The sequence below is a fragment of the Anabrus simplex genome, chromosome 5 (genome assembly GCF_040414725.1).
Source record: "Anabrus simplex isolate iqAnaSimp1 chromosome 5, ASM4041472v1, whole genome shotgun sequence".
Classification (NCBI taxonomy): Eukaryota; Metazoa; Arthropoda; class Insecta; order Orthoptera; family Tettigoniidae; genus Anabrus; species Anabrus simplex.
In genome coordinates, this window is record NC_090269.1 from 354,426,256 (window position 1) to 354,450,233 (window position 23,978).

The following is a 23,978-nucleotide window of genomic DNA, read 5'->3' on the forward strand; positions in this document are numbered from 1 at the left end:
GAACTTAAATCCAGAGTTTAGAGAAATTCTGTTGAGCTGTTTTCTCATATCGTCGTAACAATCACACAGATGAAGACAAAAATTGAACTGAACTTACTTTCGACCACTGTATACCTAATCCGGAATAAAAATGAAATTTGACGCTAAAATTTCAAGTGTATACACAACTGGGTGAGTTTTTGTATAACAGCAGCAGTAATGCCATCTATTGGAGATGAATGGCAACAGAAGAGACGAATGTTATTGTTGATTAATTTTATGAGCTTAAGACATTGCAGGCTAACATGTTTTAATTTTTTTTCCGAATTGGCAATACTAAGACATCCGAGGTAATGGTAACCTTTCATTTTCCCTTCTTTTGTGTAAAGAGGATGGATTTCAGAAAGACCTTATAACTGACACTGTTTAAAATAATGTAACTTCAATTTAAATAACACGAGTTATTCAACACTTCTTACTGAGCAGAAGATTCAAAGTGACACTTCAAGGTAAGTTGGAGGAGGAACCAGAAAAATCGTCTCTCGCAGGGTAGTGTCCTTACACCAATTCTCTTCAATATTTACACTATTAATCAACCTATTGGACTGAATACCAAGCATTTCTTATTAGCTGACGATCTTTGTGTTGGAAAAAAATGAAAACCTACAACCTGTTTTCCAGTCATTGACCGGGTCAGGGATGTGATGAATGAAGCAGATATAGGCTATTAGTACGATGGGGTCGCCACTCCCAAAGTGATATATTAATGACTGATAAATGCTATGAAATGAGAATGGAGAGTGTTGCTGGAATGAAAGATGACAGGAAAAACCGGAGTACCCAGAGAAAAACCTGTCCCGCCTCCGCTTTGTCCAGCACAAATCTCACATGGAGTGACCAGGATTTGAACCACGGTATCCAGCGGTGAGAGGCCGACGCGCTGCCGTCTGAGCCACGGAGGCTCTCTTTGTGTTGGAACTCAGTCTAAATCATTTTGGGAAGTAGAATTCAGGCTGCATTATAGGGACAAGCACTTTAAGCCGAATCCTCTAAAAACACAGGTTACACTTTTCCATCAATGTTGTTATGCGTAAATCACAAACTTAACATCAACTGGAAAAAAAGCCAACTTAAGTTCACACTAGATTTCAGCTTGATCTATCTCTTACTTTTAGAGAACAATGGCATTCTGTTAGTATGAAGATCAGAGCCAGGAATAGTTGACTATGCACGCTAAAAGGGTCAAACTGGGGAGGACATCTAGCAACTGTTAAGAACTACAGCCTTGGCACTTTCTTTCTCTACAGTCGAGTATACTTGCTGTCCATTAGAAGAAAGTGGATACTGCTTTGAATTATATGTGCCATGCAATTTCTGGCTGCCACAAACCAACAAACGTCAGAGAGCTATCCCACAGATGTTCAAATGGATTGAGATCGGGGCTGTTTGGGCGCCAGGGAAGGAATTTCAACTCTTCCAGCCATGTGTAAACACTTCTAGCCATGTGGCAAGGTGCATTATTGTGCTGAAAGATTCCATCCTCCCAAGGAAAGACAATCGTCATGTACGGGTGAACGTTACAGCTGAGGACAGATTCATAATCAAGTCAATCAAGGATGTCTTCCACACGGATGACGGGACCTAGAGAATACCACAAGAACATTCCCCATACCATAACACTGCCCCCACTGTCTTGTGATCATCCTGCAATGGTTGTAGGGTGTTGGTTCTCAGATATTTCTCGCAGGACATGCTGATGCCAAGACTCATTGGGGGAGATTGCCCCTCACCAATCAGCAGCAATCCAGTCACCTTACTGTTGAGCAAATTTCAGTTGATTTTGTCGATGTACCCTTGTTAGCATGGGTGCAGTCATCCTTTGTCTACTCCGGAGCACCATTCGCAAAAGGGTTCACTGAACTGTTACAGTAGAAACTTGTCTGGATGCCTCCGATTCATTTGGACGGTAAGCTGTTCCATTGTAGGCTTCGCTGTAGTCGATGTTCACCTCATACATCAATGGCGTATGCAACCATGCAGTTTCCAAGACTATTATTCACAATGGTGCCAATAGTCCACTCATGACAAACCTTTACCACAGAGGTACTCGAACAGTACACAAATGCTGCTGTTAATGAAATGCTGGCCTCCCTTGGCCCGAGCCAATGATCATCCCTTTTTGCAACTCCGTTACACTGCTTCCCTTACCTCTGAAAACAGGAAGTGCAGGGTGTACAGCCAGCCTGTCGGTCGCATTATATACCCGCTTCACCAGCCTCCATCACAATTCACATAGGCTATGCACAGATGGCACTTCTAATAGGTGGTTATAATAAAGTGGTTCGACTGTGTAAAGCCATTTAAAATAGTCTTGGATGGCTATCATCAGAACCCTATGCGGATATACAAAATAATATTAGCATCCGCACTTCCTTCATCCACACCTGCATCTGCGAATGGTTATCTGCATAATGCTTACCCACGGATGCTGTAAATATTTAACTACAGTATATTACACCCAATGTATTGAAATGGATAGATCTGTTAACATAATAAAACAGGCCTGATACATGGCACCAGAACCTCCTCCCCCCCCCCAGTCATAGGTTTAGGAGGGATTTTCTCTTGCAACAACTACCGATGTATTGACCTTTGTTCCTTCCATTCATTGCAGGCAGGAGCCAGTTAAGCTTAGGTCAGATTTACGTCTTTATTGTTTCATGGTTCTTTATACATACATACATACAAATCTTTATTGCCCACCCTAGTGTACACCATCGGCTTACAGGCAATAAAGACAGACAGAGCGAAACAAAGGAAAACAAGCAATAATAGCAACTACATCTCTCTTAAAACTACTTAACTACATTTACTACCTCTACATCTACTCAGTATCATCCCACACGTACGCGGATAGCCAGCATACATGCAGGACGATACCGCACTACTAACTACCCAAAGCCCAACCCCTGACTACCACCTAAAAAAAAAAAAAAAAAATAAATAAATAAATAAATTTAAAAAAATTAATTAGACTGGTCGCTGCAACAGCCCTGGCATGGAACACACGCCCACCAACCCGTCTACAGCAGCCACGAGCCTTGCCACGTGAGAACTGGTATCGTATCTCACCGACCCTCGCTGACAAACACTGTGTTCCTTTCCTTATCATGTGTTACAAGCCACCCTGGCTGAAACCAGACCCAACAGGTGGCCTGCAACACACTTCCGCTATGTACGTCACACATACTCTTGTCCATTGTCAGCACACTACCTTCCCTATCCTTTTCATTTCCGTGCGGACATGCTCAAGTCTAACTTCTTTGGAGTGGGGTCAAGTCTCCCACCCCTCCCTCTACCCTTGATACGTCACCCTCACCTCTCACGCACTACTCCCGCTATCTACATCTCACCTTATAAAACTTAAGACTTAAACATCAGCTCACAACCATTTAAAATCCCTCATCAACGCACCTAAAACAATTAACACTTTTTTTTTTTTTTTTTTTTTTACACCGACAAACTTTTTTCATTCGAAGTCCATTAGTTCACTCAGTCTTCTCCACCTACCGCACCACACTTCATATATCAAACCGACTCACCTTATTAAGCTTCAGACTTAAAACATCAACTAACAATCATTTTATATCGCACTTAAAACAATTTGACTTTTTTTTTTTTTTTTTTTTTTTTTTTTAACATTTCACTTACACACAAACAAACAGTTTCCATTCCAAATCCATTAGTTCACTCCGTCTTCTCAGTCTACAACACCTCAATTACAACAAACTGTTAGATCCCATTTCTTCCATCCTATTAAACTTAATACATAAACATCAAGAATCCCTCAATTTTACACCCCTCATCAAGGCATCTACACCATTTAAATTTTTTTAAAATTTTTTTTTATGACCTACTTTCATAATTTCCATACTGCCAACATTTTCTCCTTAACTACATTCCCACTTAATCTATCACAATTCTATCATATATACCTTCTTTATACTCCCTCCTCACACAAATACACTTAAACAATCCATTTTTTTTTTCACTCCTCATTTACACACCAACAGACAGTACTCCATTCCAAGTCCATTAGTTCACTCAGTCAACTCGCTTTTTTTTTTTTCTCTCTCTCTCTCTCTCTCTCTCTCTCTCTCTCTCTCCTACTTCCACCTAAGCTTTACACTACCCTCAAACCTACTCAACCTCCCCTTTTCTCAACGCTTACCTAATTTTCTCAGGCTTTCCCTTTGCCCCAGGTGGATCACTTTTCCACAGGGCAAGGTGTTCTCCCCCTTTCCCCTAACACTACAGCCCCCTCTTCTGATATCATGATTACCATGATACCCTTCCCGCATTTGCTCAGGGCAGATATCCATTCCTCTGAGCAGAATGCCTTCCCCTTTCTCCCTCAGCACGAACCACATTATCTGCACAACCCCTGTTACTCCCTCAATTTCTTTATAAATATAGCTCTGGCCACATTTAAGAATTTCGCTATATTCGTTCCTTTCTCCCACTCTCTACATAACCAAGATGTTATCTTATAGCTTTCCCCTACCATATGCAGCTCCTTCTTACTTAGTAGTTTGATCTTTATCTCCGCCAAAGGTCGGCATTGATTAAAAATATGCAGGCCCTCCCACTTCTCTCCACGTAACACACATCTATCCCTATTCTCACTACCTACCCACCCCCTATTCCTCGGAACACCCAATATCCACCAATACAAACCTCTCTTATCCCTTCTACCCTCAAACTCCGTTTTCGGGTTTATTACTTCCACCAATTTATTTAATACTGATAAAGAGACTCTCTCTCTACATTCCCCTATTAAGCTCTGTCTTTCAATATCTAGTAGTCTTCCCTTTATCCTTTCCCATACCCATTTATTCCTAGCATCCCCCCAGACCTCTCCATATACCCCCAATCCAATCTTTTGTAACCATTTTTTGCACTTATTCACCCAGTAACCTTCATTCGTCATACCTTTCTGAAAATTAAACGTTTCTTGTACTAACGCCCCACCCTTCCCTTCCTCCAATCTAATCCAGTACTTGAACACCCTCTTAGCTATTTCAACCTCTATCGATTCTTTACAGACTAATCTGGCCCCGGCATTGGCTGTACAATTCGGTAGGTCCATCATGATCTTGCTAAATTTCGCCACCACCTGGTTTAGTTCACTCCTGTCTTCCTCCATTCCCCATACTTCAACCCCAAATAGCATTTTGCCCATTAACAGTGATTTAAACACCGTTTTATGAATTTTGTATTTAACGTCTGGAAATTTCTTTTCTAATACTCCTACTACCGCAAGCGCTCCTCTTCCTTTAAGTTTTGCCTTCTTACACTGATTTTTCCAAGAAGCATTCTTACTAATTATTACACCTAGGTACTCAATTTTTCCCCCTGGTTTAATTTCTTCCTGCTCTAGCCTCCAGACTTCCTTATTCTTTCTCCCACCCCTTTTCCTACACACCATTATCTGAGTCTTTCTTACATTTACTCTGAGAGACCTTTTCCTAGTATATTCAACTACCTTGTCCAACCCTTTTTGCAACCCATTTGCCGTCAAAGCCAAAATCAATAGGTCATCCGCGAATAGCAACCCCGGAACCTCCATTTTCCCTACCCAAGGGCATTGCCATGCGTCTCCACCATGACCCTCTAAAATATTATTTATAAATAATATAAATAATATCGGGGATAGCTTACAACCCTGTCTCACCCCGCTTTTCAATTCAAAACACTTACTCAACCTTCCATCCTGCAATTTAATCATCACAAACACTTCCTCATAAATAGTTTCAATTGCCACCCTCATTTTTTTCGACATTCCAACCTCCCCTAATCTCAAAAATAGCGCCTCCCTACTGACCGTATCAAAGGCTTTTTCTAAGTCAATCGCTGTTATAAATAATTTACGCCCTGCTATCCTCACATACTTTGTAATCAAAGTGTCCAGAATCCAAACATTATCAACTGTATTACATCCTTTCCTAAATCCATTTTGGAACTCAGATATCCTACCGTACTGTTCCGCCCAATTTGTTATCCTATTCGCCAAAACCCCTGTGTACACCTTTGACAGCGAGTCTAGGAGTATAATTCCTCTATAGTTGTTTGGATCACTACTAGCTCCTTTATTTTTATAAATAGGGCATAATACCCCCTTCCTCCTGGTTCTTTTTATATCACCATTCTCCCTACGACTGTTAAGGGTCGCCTAACCACAAACAAAAATAAGAGGATACCTGAGTGAAAATCAATAAATTTCATTATTAAAAATTATCAGCAAAATTATCCGCACTGCCATACAGTCTGTATCCGCCAAGACATTACTTTGTGGATATCCGCGGATAGCATCCATGCAGGGCTCTAGCTATCATGTCAGTTCGACAGGCGCTGCCTGTAACAGCAACACTACTCGGGCAATGGCAGACAATATTTTGGCTATTTGCTTTACGTCGCACCGACACAGATAGGTCTTATGGCGACGATGGGATATGAAAGGCCTAGGAATGGGAAGGAAGCGGCCGTGGTCTTAAGGTACAGCCCCAGCATTTGCCTGGTGTGAAAATGGGAAACCATGGAAAACCATCTTCAGGGCTGCCGACAGTGGGGTTCGAACCCACTATCTCCCGGATGCAAGCTCACAGCTGCGCGCTCCTATCCGCACGGCCAACTTGCCTGGTAGATCATATTTTATGAAGCCTTGTACTTCACAGAGATTCACCATGAGAGCAGTAACCAAGGACATGGGCAAGCGTTTCTAGTTCTTTGTGGCAGCGCCAACAATGTTATTGTCCATGGCCCTGCCTGGAATAGGTTGTATGGTCACTATGTTTCCTGTCAATTTCAAGGCAACACGCCATTTGTTGCAAGATTATCTCTGAAGGGGACTAACCCACTGATTGGCTACAGGCTGTTGATGAAAAAGGATAACTGTCTTTCCTTTCTGTGAAAGGTCACACAACTTATTAAATTCAACTTCTCTCAACTTGGTTCTTATTTACAGAGAAAGTAAAAGAACAAGACCTTTTTACTTGACACACTGTCATCTGGTGTTAGATGAAACCTTTTCAAGCAGTTGAGGCTCTCTTCTTTTGGTTCCCTTCTATTTAGTATGTAATGATCTCTGGAATTGAAGAGTATTCTAAGGGCATCAACGCACTGAAGAACTACTTCCCAATATGAACAAAATATTCCCAGTCCTCAATTTCCTATGACTATAGCATTGTGTCCCGCATATGAAGAGGAACTTGAAAGGTTTCTTTCAGCGTGCATCTGATCATTTTATCTGAATCTTCAAGGAATTTTCCAGCAATTTGCTCGAAGGAAATTGTTTTGAACTGGTAAATAAAGAGATGGAAAAACAGAGAATACACAGGACACACAAAAATGAACAATGCAATGACTTTGTAAAGCTGTAAAAACTGTGCAAGTTGAAAAGAGAAATCTAGTGATAATGGTGGTAGTGATGGTGATTTTATGGAGCAAAACAATCAGTCATCTAAGGAGGAATGTACCAAGGATTAGAAATTTGCTCATAAATGTCTGCCCCGTATCTGTCTGCAACAAGAATCTCAACATGTTACAGTCATCAGAAGGCAAGTTTTCTCTTGGGGAGTTTTGTGGCCAACAGCATACAAAACAGCTGTCAGCGTATCTACTCCCCTATCCTCTACTATTGCTATTTAAAAAAAGGAAAGATCACAATAAAAGATTTCATACGTAATAGACAGATTACTGAATGCAAAATTAAAGTTATCAGAGAAAATAAAAACTTTTTTTTTTACATGCTTCCCATATAAGTAATGAAAACAATATTTTAATAATGTAAACTGTACTAAATTAATTAATAGGTAATAATCTGGCAACTGCAAAAAATGCTGGTGTTTATTTCTCTATGTTCCTATTGTCGTCCAGTTTTCAACTACTTGGAAGTCATAGAAATGTTGAAAGCACAAAGTGGTTCTATACCAACCGCATTTAATGAAGCAAGGATAAGGGCAAGTGGATCATTTTAAGTCACCACCGTAAAAACAATATTGCACAGGATGCATAAAGGCTCTCAGGGTTTATGGATCTGGCTTTGGTAGCAGGCATATTGTCACATAGGATGAAAACGAGACGACAGATGGTGGTATGTCAGAGACTGAATTTTCAACATGGTGGTTTTCTGCACCAAAACAATATCCAAATTCAATAATCGAACAGTGTCAGATAATCTACACACAAAGCCTTTCCATACTCTAAATCCGTATACATCAAGCGATTGATAGTAAGTCATGGCAACAGACGAGATAATCATCAGCTATACAGCATCTTCATTTTGTATAGATTTATTTGCAGAAAAGGAATCCAGAATGAAAGCAGCTATACTGGGTGGTATACTGTATTTTGCTTGAATAAGCCATTAAACCATTCGTTCACCTGTATAGATCCCATTTGGCGAATTTCACACGAAAACATGTTCTTCCCCGTCTTACCAAACACATCTTTCAACTCTCTCAAAGTGATACACAAAGGCTTCTTATTTTCGCCACCTGCGATAACTGTCGGCATTATTCTGTTTGGTGCACACCACAGATTGCACTGTGGTGGTAAATGATTTTTCCCCTTTTGAAGTCAATGTCCTTTCTGCACATACGTCCAGGCTGAACCCACCCTGATCACTGTTAAGATACGTTTTCGGGGCTGTAGGAATCTCTAACAGACTTAACTTCTTTTATAAATGTTTCTGCTGCTGCCATGGTTTCTACTTCTTTGATGGCCTTCTTTTTCGTTGTTACAGGTGTTAGTTTTTGCGACAATACCATCATGCTTTTTAAAGCTACGAACCCATGTGTGGCAGCATTCTTTGAACCCCGCGCATTGTTCTTCATGTGCAACTTGCATAGCCCATGGCTGGATGGTCATATCTTGATTATTTAATTACTAGCTGATGTACCCGTGCTTCGCTACGGGATTGGATTCTCAGAGAGACTGACCTTGTGGTTTTCCTAACTGAAGTCAACATAAGTCATTACAAAAATATTGGAGGAAAGTAGCGATTAAAAGCAATGATATCATATGAAATACTCGATCAAATGAAAAACCGCACATTTTCTCACTTTTAACGAACAGGACAACGCTGCCGATCTAACAGTCCAAAGTTCCAGAGCTGGAATGATCAAAGCCGCAGATAGCCATGATCCGTGAACACCTTTCGTCTTTTTTCGGCAGGGAGGGGGTTGAATAGTGGAGACTCCCACGGCGTAAACTATGCCCTTCTACTAATCTTTTTCCTAGGAGTGCCAGATGAGTTGGAAAATCTTAATTCACTACATTGGCGGCAGAAAAATCTATCTGACTTAGAGACAAATTTTTCGACCAAGCAAGAGGAGAAACCCACTCTTCACTGCTAATTTAGAATAAAATGAATGTAGAATTGAATAAAAGTAAAGAGGAAGAAGCTTTAATTAAGAAACGGCTCTTTTCAGGGTCGAATTTTGAGTTATTTAATGAATTGTGGTGCTATAATTTGGAATAGGCCTAAATTGTTATTCTATACCAGGCCATACTACTACTACTACTACTAAGAGCCTTTGCCGTAAGTATGCACGCTGCTCATTCAAAACAGCGCGTCAAATTAGGGATCGCATAGCTGGAATACTATGATGAACCTTTGTGTTACGTACCAGTTGTATCAGAAAGTGTATGAACCAGAGGAATGGCATGCTGAAGAAGAACGTTTTCTATCTTCCCAGCTATTTTTCGCTAATATTCAGTCAGGCTGTTATACTCGGTACGCAGCAGTAATCCCATCTATTGGAGTTGAGAGGCAGCGTAAGAGACAAAGAACATCACATCAAACAATGGTCAATGTAATGCCACTGTTGATCAATGCTATGCGCTTTTGATATTGTAGGTCTTCACATTTAGTTTTCTTCCGACTCTGAAATACCACTCTTACCATAGTCGGTACGGTAAAACTGATTAAAACATAAATGATCGGAAATTGTATTCAATATAACTTTTGTTATGTAATACTTCTCGATAGCACCAGTAACATAGGTATTTAAAAATTACATTTTAGGCGCCTTCCCCTAAACTGCAGTTCCATCCAGGGTGAATAAATTTTTTTATAGCTTAGACTGTTGTTTCTCATTCTCCGACTCTATATAACGATTTTTATTAAATTCTATTGACCCATTTTCTCGTGGCTCGGCGTTGATATAGACTTAGCAACAAAATTACAATTTCATGAATATCTGTTTTATCACAGTCGGTGCGGTAAAAATGTATAAGACATAAATGGCCGGGAATTTAATTCTATATAACTTTGGTTATGTAGTATTTATCGATATGACCACTAATAAATTAAATATTTCAGAATTCAATTTTAGGCCTTCCCCTAAACTACCATTTAACTCAGTGCGAATAGAATGATTCATAACCTAGATTATAATGGCTCATTTTCCGACGACGCATGCCAATTTTCAGTGATATAGGACCACTCATGACGTAAATATTCAAGAATTAAATTTTTTGACTTTCCCCTAAACTACCATTTCACTCAGCGTGAATAAAATTCTTTATAGTCTAGATTGTAGCGACTCATTCTTCAGCTTTGAATACCAATTTTCATTACAATAGGACCACTAAAAACAAAAATATTTGAAAATTAAATTTTAGGCCTTCCCCTAAACTACCATTTCTGTCAGCATAAATAAAATTATGTATAGCCTAGATTGTAGCGACTTATTCTCCGACTCTGCATACCGATTTTCATTAAGTTCTCTTTAGCCGTTTTCTAGTGATGCGTGTACATACATACATACAGACAGAAATTACGGAAAAGTAAAAACTGCATTTCCTTGTTACTGTGGACATGACCGATACAGAAAGACCATTGTTTTCAAATTCTGAGCAATGTACAGACAAAACTCTTATTTTATATATAGAGATTCTGATGGGCAACATCAATTTTTTTTTTCTGACAGTACGTGCTATCGCCCTCAATTTGTTGCGGTGCGTCCCAATGTTCTTTACATGCTTTTCCTACAAATATAAATCTTTTTTGCTTTTGACACGATGGAACTTTTGTTTCACCAATGAAAACAAAAGCAGGCCCCGCTTACCACTCCTACAGTATTGAACAGCCTTCTTTTTATAGTCAATAACTGTAAGTTCGTCCTTAGCTTTCTCTGGATGGCTATCACTTTCTACCAAATACTCGTCATCGGAATCAACAATGTTGAAAGGCTTAATATCACATGTTCCATATTTTTCTTCCAACACAAAAATAACTTTGCCTATGCTGAATACCATTATACAAACAACCACTTGTCCCATACAACGACTATAAGCATATGTCAGCATGGCCTCAAATCAGAAAGTGGACAGTGTGTGTTGCAGTTAGGTATGGAGTAGCGGCCTCTCGACTAGTGAACCCAGCACACGGTGCAGTACTGCGTAGCCGAGTGCGCTAATACGAACCTACGAATTTTAACACTTTCTGTAGGCAGCAAGGGTTAATTTCCGAAAGAAGTATTTTGGAGATTCTCTGGTATGCACCCTTCCCTTGTGAGAAAGATATAAATACATACATTAGAACATGTTTCAGTCTTTGAGATCTTAAGCTAAATGAATTTATATGTTTATTTAATAAATTGTTGAGTTGTAGTTATTGAAACATGTTATTTATTCTGCAAACGTTTTTCTAATCATTAATGAACTTAAAATATTCTTGGAATAAAGACAAAGATATGTTCAATTTGATATCCTTTAGAAAGAAAAACATGCCTGCCATGTGGTCTTTTGAAGTTCAATAGAAAATGCAGTACTGCTAAGCAAATGTGTTGTTGGATTAAGGTGAATGAGTAGTGGTGGGGAGGGGGAAAGAGAAGTGAAGTCGGAGGGATCGTGTTCTATTAATATGATCACAGGAAATTATTTTTTGGGTTTTAAATATGTTAAATAGTTCTTCAAAAAGGATACTGGTGTGTTCAAGAATTTCCTTTAGTAATGCTAGGATTATTTCTTTGATCTAATAGAATGTGAATGTTTTTGTAAATGTTCATTAGAGTATGTTTTTGCATTTTTTTTTTGCTATTGGCTTTCACGTCGCACCGACACTGGTAGGTCTTATGGCAACGATGGGACAGGAAAGGGCTAGGACTGGGAAGGAAGCTGCCATGACCTTAGTTAAGGTTGCCTGGTGTGAAAATGGGAAACCACGGAAAACCATCTTCAGGGCTGCCGACAGAGGGGTTCGAACTCACTATCTCCCGAATATTGGATACTGACTGCACTTAAGCGACTGCAGCTATCGAGCTCAGTTCTTTTGCATTTTATGGAAGATTATGGAAGATTGGTTGATAGAAGAAAAATTGTGCATTTGTATGTTCGTTCATGGTCAAAAATGTATTGTATTTTGTACCTTTTGATGTTCGAGTGTTGTTGATAACTTTTAGGAAAGTTCCTTCCTGTCTAACCTATATAGCTAGAGTTACATTGTGTGCATTTGTGAGTTTGCAAATACCAGGATAAGAATATTTATCATTATTATTGATGGTGTGGGTGTGGAAAATAATTTAGAATTTGTATTATTCATGTTGAAAGCTATGTGGAAGTGAAGATTTTTAAAGATATTAGTTACTTGAAAGATACTGTTAATAATAATAATAATAATAATTGTACCGAGCGGTACACCTCCACGCCACTGGTTCAAATATTGCACCAGTTGAAACTCCTCTACAGGAGAAAGTCTGAACTTTAAAAAACTGTATTAACTCAACAGTTTCTCCGAAGATGGCTCTGTGTGAATTTTGATGTGTTTTTGTTTATAATTGATCAAGAAGTGTGGACGTTCTCTACCAGATGTCTCTACTAAAAACTATGATTACGCACTCTGGTGCGAAGGAATGAACTTTCTTGAAGAAATTTTGTATTCCTAAGTTTTGTCTTTACTACATTTTGTTCTTTTATTTTTTGGGTTGGCAATATTAATCTTTCTGTCCGCCAGTTTTGAACTCAGCCAATCCCAAATTTATTTAATTAAATTTTGACCAATAGTGTATGTCTTCTTCAGTATGGATATGTAGCTCTAAGCTATCCAATAAAGTTGCGGGGGTGTGTCTATTCATTCTTGAAAGGTCGCGAATTTTCCAAGAGGGTATAAAAACTGCTGATTTTCTTGTCTCGGGGCCATTTCAGTAACATCTAACTTAGTGTGTGGATATGTAGCAGGGGGCGGGAAGCGCCTCTTTCTTCAAGCAGCAGCTCTTCAACAAGGTAATGGCCGTTTAACATCTTCATTTCTTGCTAGCTCAGCAGTTTAACTCTCGGGGAGGGTTCAAAACCTTTTAATATGTAACCTACCACTTTAAAATGTTAATTCCTCTTCTGTCAATGTAAAAACTACAAATATCTTTTACTGTAAAGCGGGGATAGAGAGTGCTTTACCCTCTCGAACTCCCCTTCATTTTGAAATTGAGGTGACCATGTTTTTATAACCGTTTCTTCTCTTCCTTAATGTATTAAAGTTTTCTCATACGGGTCACCTCCCTAGTTTGGGACTAGCCCCTGTGTATCGGCCTAGAGCCACTTAGGTTTTAAAGGTGTATTGTGGAGTGCAAGTTTACGCCTCCAGTTCCTTCTGTACTTTGGGCCAGTAACTCATCCTGATGTTTTGTTTTCTTCATGCAAAGGCCCTGTAGGTTGGGTATTAGATACCCCTGTTTCACTGTATGTCCGCCTTGAGGGCAGTTAGGAGTAAGGGTTGCTGTGGCCTTTGATAAGGCTTGTAAAATTTAGAGCAGGTCCGCTCTTTCTGGTATTTTGGAAAGTGCCTCTAGGAGGCTTAACATTGTAATTAGGAGCAAGTGCTCCTTGGCATGACGGGGTTTTCTGCCCCTTTGTTCACTTTTGTACTTTGGTAAAGTTGAGCTAATAGCTCAAGGATTCTCATTGTGGGGCTTGAAGCCCAGATCGTGTAATTATCCCCTAACACTTGTAATTTATTTGTACCTGATTTTTGGTTTGTTGTTGACTTGTTAAGTTTTCAAATTCTATGTCACCACTGTTAAGTTTTGAAAATATAACCTTTGTTGAAATTTTAATTCATTTTTCAAACTTGTAGTTAGACCCATCCCAGCCTGCACCTTCTTTCACCTCTACTGATCCACCAAAAACTCCGTAATAATAATAATAATAATAATAATAATAATAATAATAATAATAATAATAATAATAATAATACTGGCTTTACATCCCACTAACTGCTTTTCGGTTTTCGGAGATGCTGAAGTGCCAGAATTTAGTCCAGCAGGAGTTCTTTTACGTGCGAGTAAATCTACTGACACGAGGCTGACATATCTGAGCACCTTCAAATACCACAGGACTGAGCCTGGATTGAGCGTGCCAAGTTGGGGTCAGAAGGCCAGTACCTCAACCGTCTTGAGCCACTCAGCCCGGGGAATATATTGTTATTGTTATACGTTGGATGGGATGTGTAGACATTTTCACTATCGCAGATAACCAAGTCATTAATGGTGACATTTTACTTTAATATTTAAATTCTATATATCCCTACATTTAGGAACCAAGAATAATAGATCCCCCAATTACTGCAATTTCATGATTACTAGGAACAATAACCCTTTCATTTATGAGATATTCAGAATACAAACTTCAACTTCAAATATAATAAGGCAGGACTCACAACATCCATGGACGCACAAAAAAGCCATCTTTTACAGTCTGATCAAAGAGCTTCAAAATATACCTTTATTAACTAAAAATTTATAAAAGACATTAATAACATTTACAACATCATCCTTATCAATGACTACAAGAAATTTTATCAACAGAATACTTAATAAAGTAAAAAAATAAACCATCCACTAAATTAATCAGAGATCCAAGAGAAAAAATGGCCATTCTTACATTTACTTATAACAATATCTTTCAAGTAACTATTCTTTAAAAATACTTAACTTCAACAGTGCTTTCAAAACTAATAATACGAATTCAAAATTATTTTGCAACATCCACACCGTCAATAATAATATTAAATATTCTGATTCAGGTATTTACAAACTCAAATGCAAACAATGTAACTCTAGCTGTATAGGTTAAACAGGTAGGAACTTTCAAATATGTTATCAAGAACATACAAACATCATTATAGACCATTTTGCTTTTCAGCGTCCAGTCAGCAAGCCTCTGTGAATTTACTAAATGTCGCCACAATACTCTATTTGCAACTAGTGCTGTGGCCTCATTTAGTTCTATACCTCATATCTGTAAATCGTTAGAAACTGAGTCTAACCATCATCACCTTGGTCTCCCTCTACTTCTCTTACCCTCCATAAGAAAGTCCATTATTCTCCTAGAAAACCCATCGTCCTCCATTTGCCTCACATGACCCCACCACCGAAACCGGTTTAAGAGTACAGCTTCATTCATCGAGTTCATTCCTAAATTAGCCTTTATGTCCTCATTCAGAGTACCCTCCTGTCATTGTTTCCACCTGTTTCTACCAGCAATCATTCTTGCTACTTTCATGACTATTACTTCTAGCTTACCAATAAGATATCCTGAGTCCACCCAGCTTTCACTCCCGTAAAGCAAAGTTGGTCTGAATACAGACCAATGGAAAGATAGACAGTACAGAATACTGTTCATCGCAACTGCCAGCTCACTGCATTAGCTTTAATGCACTAGCGCTGCTGACTCTTGGATGTGTCCATCGTGCAAATTACTAAGAAATTTGTAAACTTCTTTCATAGTTGGTGCTGAGTTAATAAAAATTTGTCCTCTCTGTGATAAATTTGTTAAAGGTACGAGAGATCTTCGGATTCATTGGTCCCAAAATCATCCTGATAAGCCTATTAAAGGAGATGGTACGATAACAACATCACAGGATTCTTTTTATGAGGAACTGGCTTTGTGTAAGAATAATATGCATATGTTACGTCGTATTCCCAAGGGTGCTAGGTATTTCATCACCGAAAATTTATGTCACGTAATAGAGCGTTGCATTTCAGATAATACTGAGAACTGCTGGAGAGGTCTACTGCTTTTTGCTTATATTGCTTTTCATGTCCCTGATAAATCCTCAAAATATAAAGCTCCATCTCTTGTGACTAGTATTAAACATAACTTAAGGGAGTTTAAATTGTCATCTCTTATAAAGTGACACTACTAATCAAAAATACATATTGTAGAATATTTTACTGATCGTGTCTACACTCCAGTTCATTTTTGGAAGGTGTGGTCTGCAGGTTAGAATTCACCCATGGTAACCTCTACCTGTCGTAAAAGGTGACTAAAAGGGGACCGAGTGGCCGCCGGTATTAGTGGCCCCCCTCAATGTCGTCAACAGTCTCCTCCGAGGGTGGATGAACGAATTGAGGCCAGGGTACTCTCTTATCCTTGGGGTGAGAAATTGCCCCTAAAGGCGGATGAACATATTGGTCAATGGTATAGAATGGAGAAGGCAACGGGAAACCACTCCATTAAAGATCCTAAGGATATCCCAAGTAGAATGCAATCATGGAAGCTGACATTAATGAGGAAACGCTAACTACTGATCATGGATTTCGGAACCCAAGGTCTGGCAGGAAAGGTAAGAGGCTCCTCAGGTCATTAGCAAGCGAAATCCCTCTAAAACCGCCATGAAGATGGGAACATGGAATGTACGAATGCTACTGAAAGTGGGAAAACAGGATGAAGTGAAAGATCAGATGAGGAAGAATGAGATAGATATATTAGGTATATGTGAGACAAGATGGGAAGGAAATGGAGACTTTTACAGTGATGAGTTTAGAGTAATTTATAGTGGAGAAAAAAGAGGTAAGCATGTAGTGGCACTTATAATAAGAGGAAAATGGTCAAATAATGTTTGCAGTACCTACCCATGTCAGAGACTGGTTAGTGATGGTGAAAATTAATAGTGCACATGTGGACTTGGTAATAATTCAGACATATTTCCCAACATCGGCTCATGACTTGGAAGAAGTGGAGACTATGTATGAAAATATTGAAGAACTATTAAAAATAACAAAAGAAAAAAAAAGAATGTCGCAATAATGGGCGATTTTAATGCAATAGCGGGATCCAATACAGACAATAAGACAGTAGGAAATTTTGGTCTGGGGGAAACAAATGAAAGATGTGAAATTTTGGTAGATTTCTGCAGTCAAAATTGGTTATTACTAGGGGCCGTATTTTTTGGTAATAACGATATGCATGAGTTTTTTTTATATCTTCTTTCTTGTCTATATATGACTTCCCAGGTACTAAAAATACTGTATTTTAGCAAAATGAACGCGCGAAATATCGCGAAATTTGATTTATTGCGCGAACTGCGCAAATAATCGCAAATTATATACCACTTAGTGCGAAAAATGCGAAATGGCACCGGAAGAGCTCTCCAATAAACGTTTAAATGCTTCTGAGAACTGGACTATCGTAGTTTCCTTCTTATTTGCCTGATAGCGCTGTATATTCTGCACACAAATGCACACAAAGCGGTACACGTTTTGTATCGAAAGTATGTGTGATCAGTTCCGTGATCTCTAAGGCAGTCGATAAAAATCAATATCTGTCATCGATTACAGCACATACCGTTGTGGTCGTAACAAGATACAAGACCGGTCATAGATACAGCAGTGCACAATGAGAGTTTGTTACATACAAACATTTATCGGCAAATGTCCAACATTAAAGTATAAAAATGCCAAAAACTGGAGTCACAACAGGTTTTTCGAGGGTCGAAGAGTACAACAGTGAAGGGTTCTATGTATTTGATGCTGCAAGAAATATTCTAATGTATCAATAGTGTACTGGTAATATTCGTAAACTTGAAACGTGCAATATACACTGCAGAGAATCAAAATTAAGCGAATGAACATAATTCTAAGCGGCAAATAACAATCGGCGATACTTTACAGATCATAAAGGCGGGTTGAAAAATTATAGAGAGCAAGCCAACATGCCTCTAGAAAAATAGGATAATCCTGGCATAAGGAAGAGAATGAATATAAAAGGAAAGATAAATAATACTGTCTTTACTGTAAAATATGACGGTATTGGTAGGCCTATTGTAAATAAATCGCCTGTTTGAGTAGTAATAATGTTATTGTTTTTATGTCCCACTAACCACTTTTACGTTTTCCGGAGACGTCGAGATACCGGAATGTTGTCCCGCAGTAGTTCTTTTGCGTGCCAGTAAACTAGTGACACGAGGCTGACGTATTTCAACGCCTTCAAATATCACCGGACTGAGCCTGGATCGAACCTGCCAAATTGGGGTCAGAAAGCCAGTGCTTTAACCATCCGACCTACTCATCCCCGACTGTCGAAAAAGAGTATATCCATGAACATCTTCCAGAGCTATATGACTTTGCAAAATGTAATGAAAGCACATCTCATTGAGGAAGTGAAAGAAGACAGTGTTAGCAAAGTTTTAGGAGGTTTTATAAAAGACCACAGTGAATTTGCATCCAAGTGTTTGCAAGCTTTATGGTTTCCGACGTCTAATGTGGTCAGCGAGAGGAGCTTCTCTGCTTACACAAAGACACTTTCTGACTGTTGCACAACTCTGCATCCTGATAGTCTTGAAACCATGCTTAGTTTGTACTTTGGAGCCAAGTAATTCAACGTCTAAAAATGTAGGCTATGTATAAATGTATATCACAGGGCAGATCACCTAATTTCATTTCGAAGTATCAGTGATTTATGTATTTATTTCTATAATAATTTGCATATTTGGTTTTTCTATGATTTAATAACAATGATACATTACAAGAGTTTACTTTAAAACCCCTTATCACAAAGTTAGTTTCATTTACCCCATACGCTACTACAAGGAAGATTTTGCAGAAAACATTGATCAGTACAACAATTTATTTCATGAAATACCTACCAAAATAGTGTCAGTTTTAACACTGAAATCAACAGTTTTATTTCACCAAAATATAAGGCCCCTAGTTATTACAAACACATTATTTGAAGTTCCTCTTAGAAGAAGATACACGTGGGAGGTGCCAGACAAAAGACTATTTCAGTTAGATTATATACTAATGAAGTAAAGATAAAGGAATCAGCTAAAATCATGCCACAGCTATCCCGGTCCTGATATACACTGACTGAGCAAATGTCATGGGATAGCGGAGCACTGATGCGCAGGTGTGTTGTCTGCGCACCACACACCCCCTGTGCCAGCGGCAGTTGTATAGGAGACCTTGTGAGCAGTGGCTGTGCATGTGACAGGTGTAATATGGAACGTCGTCGTGAGCTGACACCGTTCAAACGGGGTATGGTGGTCGCGAACGACGGGCCGTCCAGCCACCCTAGATGACCGTGACATCTGAGACAGATTGTCAATAGTGACGGACGGGCAACCGTGCAACAAATCACGACTCAATTCAACACAGGCCATGCTAGACACGTCTCCCAGTGGACAATCCGTAGGAACATGGGTTCTATGGGGTATGGGAGCCGGCGTCGCACATGGGTGCCACTGTTAACCCAACGTCATCGGGCACAACAATGCGCATTTGTCACCAGTCACCAGGGATGAACACTGGAACAACGGCGCATCACGATATGGTCGGACGAATCACGATTTCAACTGCACCATGCCGATGGGAGGCACCGTGTATGGTGCAGACCACATGAAGCGATGGATCCTGCCTGCCTCGAAGGTGTGGTCCAGGGTGCTGGTGTGTCTGTTATGGTCTGGGGTGCATTTTACTTGTATGGAATGGGCCCCCTAGTTGTTCTGGAAGAGACTTTGAATGGTACGCGGTATGTTGAGCTGCTTGGAGACCACCTCCACCCATTTTTGGCCTTCCAATGCCCAGACGGTTCTGTGGTGTTTCAAGATAACACGCCGCCACATCGCTCCCACGTCGCCCGGGAATGGTTCCAGGAATATGCACCGGAGGTCCAACGACTGCCATGGCCAATCTTCTTTATCTTCAAAACTTTGCCTGGGTTTCGTATTTTCATCCTACAGTAATTGATTTCATGGATTGATATAATTAATTACATTACTTACCTTAATATTTTTCATTGTTGATCGGAGTTTTTGAGGTAATTCATTTTAATTAAAGTATTTTCTTTTTGGAATAAGTCTTGTTATTTCTCAAAAAAGAAATAATAATAATAATAATAATAATAATAATAATAAAAGTAAAATTTTAACCTTGTCATTCCGCCTGGTCTCTGTGTCCAGCCTTCCACACAATGCAACGACCTTACTCGGGATCTTAGTACGTGTTCCTGAAATATTATGTTGTTGGTTTTTGTTGTTTACTGATCCCTGGTCGTGCTAATTGCTCTTCCTGTATTAAGTATTTGTTTGGTTGGAAGAATTTTGTCAGTGAAGCAGGAGCTGTACCTTGGCAAATGGACAGAATCTAAATAAATGACCTCAATAGCACAGTGACCGCTGAAGTGAAAACATGTACTATTTATCATATATAAAGTTTAGTGGATGTAATCTGGTTGGTGTTCTAATTTTGTTTCCCTGCACCTAAAACCACATGAATTGTTGTCAAAAGGAAACAAACGGCTGCTATTTTAAAAATTGATACTTTTTTTTTTTACTTTTCTTCCCAATTACTAACTTGTTAACAGAGTCATACATAACAAATTTTATTTCTGTAATTGAGACAAGAATGACACAGTTTCAGTTAGAGCTTGATGTATAAAGAAATTTTCTGTTTAGCAACATTACTTAAGAATAATATAAAGGTAAATTACTTACTGACGTTAGTCTCTTAGCCAAGGACTAGTGCTCGAAATCAGGTAGGAATGTACAAATGATTTCATTCCAAGCATTCAGTTTTACTTGCTTATTTCTATAAGCTTCAGAACTGACGTCCCAAATGGCGGGTTGTTGCTCAACAGCACAAATGAAATGAAATATTAACTTTGTTGTCCAATAACTTCTGGCACTCTTTTAAGGCTTCTTCTTCTTCCTGCTTTTATCCTTTGTCTTGTCTACACTCACTTCCACAGTGACAATCTGCAGTTCACTACTCACGTAAATAAACAAATTCACAGCTAAGTATTTTTTAGTTGTGAATCTGTGTAAGTGCGATACGGACCATGAAGCTGATTTTATGTAAATAAAACAATGCGTAGAGAAGAGTGTGAGAAAAAGAAAGACCAGACTTCTCTGCCCGTAAGAACTACCAAACTATCGTAGGACTGAACGAGTTATTGGCAGCCCCACCGGCTGCCCTGCACTTTACATGTAACTATTCTCATGTTTAGACCCGTACTGAAATTTGCTACAATTTGCATACACATTTTTTTTTTTTTTTTAATTGTTTCATTTTTCTAATCCACCTATTCAATACAATTGGCACTTGTCACCAATGAGTCACCGGTGGCGCAGCTGGTGGCGCCGCCTGGCGGCCTAGTGTAATAGGAGCCTTAGATTTAAAAGTACCAAAAGATCTATCAAAAAGAAGTGGAAAATAGGACTGAAAGAAGCAGCAACAAAGGTGGCTTTTGAAGAACGAACCAATCAAGTAGATAATGGAAGTGATGAGCCAATGCAGTGGCATAACATCAAGATGAGGATAATTGAAGCAACAGATGAGCTTTTAGGAAAAAGGAAGTTGGAGCCCAGAAAACCTTGGATGACAGGAGAAATACTAAACCTAATTCACGACAGGAATAAGCTCAGGAAGGAAAACAATGTCGATGACTACAAAAGGATTAAAAATCACATCACAACCAAATGGAGAGAAGAAAAAAAAGAATTGGACCAAAAGCATTGCTGAAGAGATAGAAGATATAAAAAAGGGAAAACAGGATCATGTTTAGAAGAAAATCAGTGCCCTTCAGTACAAAAATAGAACAATCTGATGCAGTAAAAAATAAAGAAGGGATATTACTGGTAGACAACGGTAAGATATGTGTTTGCTGGAAGTGATAAGGACTTTGAGAATGAAAAAAATCTACTTGAAGACATCAATGAGTGTGGAAGAGAAACTGCAAGGTCCTCCAACCATGAGACATGAATTTGAACATGCCCTTCGGAGTCTGAAAGAAGGAAAAGCAACCGGTGTTGACATCCCAGCATAATTACTGAAAAATTTAGGTAACATGAAAGACCAATTATTCAGAGTAATAAATGAATGCTTTGAAAGAGGAATCATGCCAGAAGACTTCACACAAAGCAGAACCATTACCATACCTAAAATAGGAAGGGCAGTTGACTGCACCAATTATAGAACACTATCAATATTAACACATGCCTTAAAGATACTCATTAACATAGATAAGAAAAGAATAAAAGGAAAAGTAGATAAATATGTTGAAGAAGACCAATTTGAACTTAGAGAAGGCAGAGGAACAACAGAAGAAATTCTGGCTTTACACATGGAAATGAATGGAACAACTTAGCTTCATTGACTTAGAAAAAGCTTTTGACAATGTGAACTGAGAACTACTGTTAAAACTAAGAGGAAAATAGGACTGGACTGGAAGGATAGAAGAATGTATAATCAACTGTATCTGAACCGAAGCACAAAAATAATCATCAATCAGGTAGAAGAAATGGCCAGGATTAGAAAAGGAGTTAGACAAGGCTGTCCCCTATCACCATATTTATTTAATATTTCATTGAGGAAGCTATTCAGATCAAGAGGGAGAAGACAAACGGAATAAAAGTCGAATGTGAAAGGATACATTGTATCAGATTTGCAGATGACATCATATAAATTGCAGACTCAGAAAAAGAAATGAATAGGATGCTGCAAGTCCTCTCAGACACTCTTAAACTATGGAAATTAAAATTAAACAAACGGAAAACGAAAGTAATGGTAGTACGGAAAAATATGGAAGAAATTAAAACCAATATAAAAATTGATGTCAGAACTGATCAGGTGAAACAATTCTCTTATCTTGGTAGTATGATAACAGAGGATAACAGATGCTTCCTGGAAGTAAAGAGAAGAATAGCATTGGCAAAACAGGCATTCATGAATAAGAAAAACATTTTAAGCAGCAAACACATGAATATAGATGTCAGAAAATCCTTTGCAAAATCATTTCTATGGAGTACACTGCAGTATGGAAGTGAGAGTTGGACTCTGGGTAAATTAGGAAGGAATTGACTTGAAGCTGCTGAAATGTGAATATGGTGGAAAATGCCCAGAACGAGCTGAACGGAAAGAAAAACCAGCCTAGAAGTCTTAAGGGAAGTTAAAGAAGAGAGAAGATTATTAAAAGAAATGGAAAACAGGATATTAAAATTTATCGGACATGTCATCAGACAACGCTTTCATCACATTCTTGAAGGGAAAGTGCTGGGAAAGAAAAGAAGAGGAAGACCTAGGATGAAGTATTTGGTCGACATCAAAAAGAGGTTAGGTTGTGACAATTATTATCTGCGCACTTTTTAGCGATAGATTTACACCCTAGTGCTGAATCGGTCGACTTCGGTTATCTTCGAGAATTGTATTACAATAGAGTAAATTAATATATTATTTTGGGTCCACCTTTTCAATACAAAATGTAAATAGTTTAAATTACATAGGGACTAGTTTCGACCTAGTAATAGGTCATCGTCAGCCTGAAGTAAATTAAAGCGTAAATATCGAAGAAAAAATAAACAATGTAAACACAAGTACAGTCTTTTTAAAAGTACATACCATGTGGGATATTGAACAGCAATATATTAAAAATAATAACTCTTCCAATTGACGAAGCACTGAGCGGAAGTTATGTTGTTTATTTATGAATAAAGTTCAGTGCGCCGTATAGTATCAAAAGTCCAGTGTGCACTAAAAGATGTTATAAAGAAGAATTATCAGTTGAATGCTGGCTTCTTGAGTTTGCTGTTGTATATTCAAAGAAGTTACGTCATTTTTTAAGATATTCATAGACGTCAAAACACATGGATGTTGGAAAGGCTCTTCAGTTTTTTGGAACTAGGTAATTGTTGCATGTGGAGGCTTAGGAGTCCAGAGAAGCGC

At 38.7% G+C, this 23,978-nt stretch overlaps 1 protein-coding gene and 1 non-coding gene across 2 annotated transcripts in view; both read right to left on the reverse strand.

Moving 5' to 3' along the window:
* LOC136874111 (GATA zinc finger domain-containing protein 1) overlaps positions 1–23,978 on the reverse strand; it is a 102,310-nt gene that overhangs the window by 48,274 nt on the left and 30,058 nt on the right. The gene's annotated exons all lie outside the window — the stretch shown is intronic.
* Positions 7,537–7,664, reverse strand: LOC136875165 (small Cajal body-specific RNA 8). Its single transcript, XR_010860404.1, has one exon. It is a non-coding gene; the product is annotated as a small Cajal body-specific RNA 8 (non-coding RNA).